Source organism: Pinus tabuliformis, chromosome 2_2 (assembly GCF_031772625.1).
Source record: "Pinus tabuliformis cultivar Carrire ecotype Pingquan chromosome 2_2, CPIR1, whole genome shotgun sequence".
NCBI classification, from domain to species: Eukaryota; Viridiplantae; Streptophyta; class Pinopsida; order Pinales; family Pinaceae; genus Pinus; species Pinus tabuliformis.
Window position 1 is genome coordinate 796759808 of NC_142300.1, and position 7286 is coordinate 796767093.

Sequence of the window (7286 nt, forward strand, 5' to 3'; positions counted from 1 at the left end):
AGCAGGAATAAGCAAGAGAGAGATTGAGATATACATTGATGATTTGTGATGATGAGATACTTGAGGTGGTCATGGCATGACGAATACATGACAAAGATAATCAGGAATGATACACAAGAATGTTTATATTGATCGATGGTTAGATATTGGCAGGTGGAAGTCTCCCTAGTTGAGAGGGAGTGTTAATTTTTACAATTGCGGTCAAATTCCATCTTGGACAGCTCAGATGACCAAGATGATGATTGCATTAGATTCCTCTTTTCGAGAGGACCAAAATCGAACTAAAGATGACCTTATTTGGACAAGCGAAAGTTGACTTTGAATTTATTTATTCACTCATTTATAATGGGTTAGGTCAGCCCTAAGCACGTGTTGAATTGGATAGGTCAGCCTCAACCCCAAGTGGACCCTCATGAAAGCCTATAAATAGAAGAGACCTCAAGCTCATTTGGACACATTTGATCAAGCCATCTTCTCTTCTCTTATTGTCTTGGTTCGCACAGATCTGTTGGAGGAAAGTTCGTGAAAGGGTCTAAAATCTCAAGGGTGAAGCTCGCACTGATCTAGGGTTTTTTTATTCCTGGACACTAGCATAAAATTGGGCATTTTAGTCCCTGCACGTTGGCACACAATGGTCAAGACAACATCCAGAAAGCCCTAGATGCTGGCACAAAGAGTTCATGGGAGCGTCCAGGAGGCTAGGGTTTTCACTGCTCAGTTTGGTCCCCGAATGCACGTACAGTATGGCTGGCTCTAGTTATGGCTGCTCCACAACCTCCTGAAGTTGCTTCACCAATTGTGGCTCCTCCACAATTGTCTGAGACTTCTTCTGGCACTGCATGTTGAGAGGTAATTTATTCTCCCTCTCAACCACCAAGTCTCCATCAGTTGCGTTGCTCCTCAAGGCTTTGCATGCATCTTGAACCTCAAGAGCATACAGGTTCTTGACTTGTGAATCGATCTGCTTCACCTGTCTCGTGGTGACGTGTCTAAGGAAAACCTTTCCCTTACTGAAGACTACATCATAGCCTTTGTCTTCTAAAATTGCGATCGATACCAAGTTTGTCCTCAGTCCTGGCACATACTTCACATCCGTCAAGGTAATGCGAGCTCCATGCTCCCTCTGAAAAACAATTGTGCCTACTCTTGAGACACTATATTTTTCATCATTACCCATCGCTATGAGTATCTGGAGATATTTCTCCTCCAAGGTACTGAACAAACTCTTATCGCCCGTCATGTGGAATGAAGCTCCACTGTCAAGAAACCAACCAAATCCCACCATGGATGAAGCCATGCATGTGAAGAGGGCGAAATCCAACTCGAACTGTGAGGCCAATGCCTCACCTTCAGATGCTTCCTTGGATCCCATCCTGGATTTCTTTAGTGGACAATTTGTAGCAAAATGGCCCACCTCTTGACAATGAAAGCATCGCACTTTTGATTTGTCAAACTTCTTCCCACCATGGGAAGAACTCGATTTGGGATGAGAATCCTTCTCCTTCCCTTCCTTCGCCTTACTCGCTAAGGCGAAATTTTCTTCATCCTCCTTGGATGAAGAACCATCTTTGGTGCTTCTTCTTATCTCCTCCTACATCAAATCCGACCAAAGTCGTTCCCAATCTGGCAGTTTCTCTCTTCCATTTACCGAGTCTTGGTAGCTATGCTAGCTCTTAAGAAGACCGAAGAGAGCAAGACTCACCATGTCATCATCGGCTATTGGGATCCCTACACTTCCAAGCTCATCCCTGCAGGTGATGAGCTTGTTCAGATATGTAGAGATTGTGTTTCCCTTTTCACACTTGATTTTCCGAAGCTTGTCTTTCAACCCCAGCTTCCTCTAATCGCTTCTATTCTAATATAGATCTTTCAATGTTTTCCACATTGAAAACAATGTCTCCTTCCCATGGAGACTCGAGACTATGTGGTCTCGAACTCCCTCCATAAGGATTCTCCTTGCTCTAGCCACACATTTCTTCCATTCCGCCAATTCTGTAGCATTAGCCACTACCGGCTTGGAGACTTCTTGATCAATGAAGTCCTTTAGACCATTATCCTCTAATACTGTTCCATGTGATCCTTCCAGGCTATATAATTTGAGCTGCGATCAAGGGCATACTCAAGTCTTAAACCATTGAATGTCAATGATTAAATTGAGATGTGATAAGAACTTGATTTCTATATTCAGGAACCTCAAACTTTGAACTTCGAACTTCTTGTATACATTTCTCTCCTTTGATCACCTTTGCTCTGATACCATGTAGAATTTCTCACTATAGATCAACAGATTATGCAATATGCTAAAGCAAAATACAAGATCTACTTATACAACAAACTTTGCAGAAGCTTCATCGACTATGAGCAAGATCAATAGAACACATATAACTGAGAATGAGAAAGCAATCACACATGAACACAAAACAATACTCTGGGGAAAGCCTTAGCCTAAAACCCCGATCTTTGTAATATCATACAAGTGGAAATATGTTCAAATTACACAAAGAATCATCTCACAAGCTATCCTGCTCTCTCTGCAATCGCACAATACAGCTCACAGACTGAATAGACACAACATATGTCTTCCTCCAACCCTCCAAGCCTCCTATTTCCTTGTGCAGTTTCTCCTGGGGTCCAATGCTGCCACCTGTGTGAATTCACCTCTCACACAACACATTAAACTCAATAGTAATTGCGCAGTCTTGAAGGAGATAATTCCTTCTGCATGGATGAGTTTCCTATATAGGAAAATTCCTCCAACTGATAGTACATTGTCCCTTCCACTGATCTCAACTGGGTCTCTGACTGAACTGACATGCATGAGTTATTTATGAGAGAATATTCAGTTATCTGAAGTGAAATAGTTACATGCATGCATGCATTAACTAACTGAACTCACAATTAGTTCAACAAACTATTTGAACTAATCTAACTGGACTTAACTCAGATAACTGAGCTAACTAATTACAACTCAAAGTACAACTCATCCTGATCTCCTTAATCAAAGGATAACTTCCTCAATCAATGGAGAAATTGTTGCATGTCTTCACATAGACTTCATGTTTGATTTCCTACAACTAATTAACTCAAGATGAATTAATTAATTATTTTACAAACTGCTGCTAAGATCAAATTCGAATTTTACTTCTCAATTTTAGTTTAGGGACTAACTAAAATTGGAATCTATCTCGAAATGCTACTTATAGCCATGTTATTTTTAGCACTTCCATTTTTTATTCCTTGTTGCTATGTCCAACACTGGTACCCGAACTGTTATTTATAGCAATGTTATTTTTAGCATTTCTTATTGCCATTTTAAACACTCCCTCTCAACAAGAAAGGCATTCAACTCAAACCTGATCCTGAACCTTTGGAATGTTCTGCATGCAACACTTCTCCCAAGTGTTGTTACTCTAGCAACTCTAGAAACAAAAAAACTCCCAACTGACCTCCCTATTAGGCTAGAAACATCCTCTGATGTTGAAGCTCTGTCTGTCGCTGACAAGTGCTCCCTCTCTCACCTCTGAGTTGCTGCAACAACTCCCTGCATTTCGCACCATTGCACACCTCTCTGTGCCATCCTGCACTAGTGCAACACTCTTGTGCCTCTCGCATTGTTGCAGCCTGCTAGCTCTGCGTTGTTTTGGGAATCCTGCACTGTACCTCTCTCTGCCGCTCCATCCACACGCATCTCTACCCACTCAGCCAATCCTGCTACTCCTCGTCAGGGCTCCCATAGCAAGGTCTAATCAAAGAAGTTGGGTACCTCAAGAATCCTGCCCCTATTCCAGCTTTCTTGGGACTATCACTCCACATCGCCCCACCTCCTACCTAGAGGTATGGATGCATGTGATCCCACTACCCACTTGGCTCGAAATTCCCCCCTACTGGAGGTCTCTGCATGAGTGGATGCCTCTACTTGATCTCCTCTCAGCTTCTCTAGTTATGGCTACTTTACAACCTCTTGAAGTTGCTTCACCAATTGTAGCTCCTCCACAATTGTCTGAGACTTCTTCTGGCGCTACATGTTGAAAGATAATTTACTCTCCCTCTCAACCACCAAGTCTCCATCAGTGGCCTTGCTGCTCAAAGCTTTGCATGCATCTTGAACCTCAAGAGCATACAAGTTATTGACTCGTGAATCGATTTGCTTCACCTGTCTCATGGTGACATGTCTAAGGAAAACCTTTCCCTTACTGAAGACTACATCATAGCCTTTGTCTTCTAGCATTGCGATCAATACCAAATTTTTCCTCAGTCCTGGCACATACTTCACATCTATCAAGGTAATGCGAGCTCCATGCTCCCTCTGAAAAACAACCGTGCCTACTCCTAAGACACTATACTTTTCATCATTACCCATCGCTATGAGTATCTGGAGATCTTTCTCCTCCAAGGTACTGAACAAACTCTTATCGTCGGTCATGTGGAATGAAGCTCCACTGTCAAGAAACCAACCACATCCCACCATGGATGAAACCATGCATGCGAAGAGAGTGAAATCCAACTCAAACTATGAGGCCATTGCCTCACCTTCAGATCCTTCCTTGGATCCCATCTTGGATTTTTTCAGTGGACAATTTGTAGCAAAATGGCCCACCTCATGACAATGAAAGTATCGCACTTTCAATTTGTCAAACTTCTTCCCACCATGGAAAGAACTCAATTTGGGATGAGAATCCTTCTGCATCCCTTTCTTCGCCTTACTCGCTAAGGCGCAATTTTCTTCATCCTCCTTGGATGAAGAACCACCTCTGGTGCTTCTTCTTATCTCCTCCTGCATCAGATCCGACCAAAATTGTTCCCAATCTGGCAGTTTCTCTCTTCCATTTACCGAGTCTTGGTAGCTATGCCAGCTCTTAGGAAGACCGAGGAGAGCAAGACTCACCATGTCATCATCAGCTGTCGTGATTCTTACACTTCCAAGCCCATCCCTGCAGGTGGTGAGCTTGTTCAGATATGTAGAGATCGTGTTGCCCTTTTCACACTTGATTTTCTGAATCTTGTCTTTCAGCGCCAGCTTCCTTTGATCATTTTTGTTTTGATATAAATCTTTCAATGTTTTCCACATTGAAAACGGTGTCTTCTTCCCATGGAGACTCGAGACTATGTGGTCTCGAACTCCCTCCAGAAGGATTCTCCTTGCTCTAGCCACACATTTCTTCCATTCCGCCAATTCTATAGCATTCGCTACTGTCGACTTGGGGACTTATTGATCAATGAAGTCCTTTAGACCGTTATCCTCTAATACTGCTTCCATGCGATCATTCCAGGCTATATAATTCGCGCTGCCATCAAGGGCATACTCGAGTCTTAAACCGTTGAACACCATTGGTGAAATTGAGATGTGATAAGAACTTGATTTCTATATTCAAGAACCTCAAACTTCAAACTTCGAACTTCTTGTATACATTTCTCTCCTTTGATCACCTTTGCTCTGATAACATGTAGAATTTCCCACTGTAGATCAACATATTATGCAATATACCAAAGAAAAATACAAGATCTACTTCTACAACAAACTTTGCGAAAGCTTAATCGAATATTAGCAAAATCAATAGAACACATATAACTGAGAATGAGAAAACAATCACACATGAACACAGAAGAATACTCTAGGGAAAGCCTCAGCCTAAAACCCCGATCTCTATAATACCATACAAGTGAAAATATGTTCAGATTACACAAAGAATCAACGCACAAGTTATCCTGCTCTCTCTGCAATCGAACAATATAGCTCACAGATTGAATAGACACAACATATGTCTTCCTCTAGCCCTCCAAGCCTCCTATTTCCTTGCGTAGTTTTTCTTGGGGTCCAATGCTGCCACCTGTGTGAATTCACCTCTCACACAACACATAAAACTCAATAATAACTACGCAGTCCTGAAGGGGATAATTCCTTCTACATGGACGAGTTTCCTATATAGGAAAATTCCTCCAATTGATAGTACATTGTCCCTTCCTCTGATCTCAACTGGGTCTCTGACTGAACTGACATGCATGAGTTATTTATGAGAGAATATTCAGTTATCTAAAGTGCAGCAGTTACATGCATGCATGCATTAACTAATTGAATTCACAATTAGTTCAACAAACTATTTGAACTAATCTAACTGGATTTAACTCATATCACTGAGCTAACTATTTACAACTCATCCTGATCTCCTTAATCAAGGGATAACTTCCTCAATCAATGGAGAAATTGTTGCATGTCTTCACATAGACTTCATGTTTGATTTCCTACAACTAATTAACTCAAGATGAATTAATTAATTATTTTACAAATAGCTGCTAAGATCAAATTCAAATTTTACTTCTCAATTTTAGTTCAGGGACTAACTAAAATTGGAATCTATCCCGAAATGCTATTTATAGCAATGCTATTTTTAGCACGTCCATTTTTCATTCCTTGTTGTTATGTCCAACATTGGTACCCGAACTACTATTTATAGCAATGTTATTTTTAGCATTTCTTGTTGTCATTTTTCAACAAACCTTGTCCTGGGCTCTGCCTTCACCAAGGCTGCATTGCGCAATCTAGGGAAGGAAGGCTCACCTTCCTCTCCAAATTTGTGCATTCCTACTCAGCACTAGCCTCCATCACTGTTTTGCACATTTCTAGCAGAAAGTGGCTGCTTGGCCCAAGAAATTATGCAAATTTGTCCCTCGGCCAGCAGTCCTTCCCAATTGGAATTGCGCAATCCTTGCAGTCAGTAGCCAGACTGGACTGTGCATTACGCAGTTCCATCAGTTAGTCAGTCTCCCAGCAGCACAGACTTTGCCTTGTGCAGTCTTGCCAGTCGATCTCCCGACCTCCCGGCCGAAATCGCGCAACCTTCATGATCATTCACCCAGGTATGTTGCAAGTCAGTTCTCATGTTCATTTTGGCTTTTCGACTGAAAGATTGCTTGCCATAAGTGTTTCCATGTCTCCAGGTATCGCAGGTGTTCATCTAGCTCTCAGCGGTACAAGTACAATGGTTTCTAAGAGAGTAGAGACGAAGACACCGTTCAGAGCACACTTGGGGATGCAGTCAATCAAGTGTTTATGGACTTGCCTACCCACGAAGACATCAAGTTGTTCGTCGACAAGGACATGAAGATATGACAGCGACAACATCACAGCGAGCAACATCATGAACAACAGCTAAAGACAACATACCAAATGCAATGAATGTAGGATTGTTATTGACAACACGGAGGCGGGACAAGGTTGCAAGCTCAAGCAGGTCCATTGATGATGAAAGAAACTTTGAAGACTCCGGCTATGAAGTGACGGTGAGGCA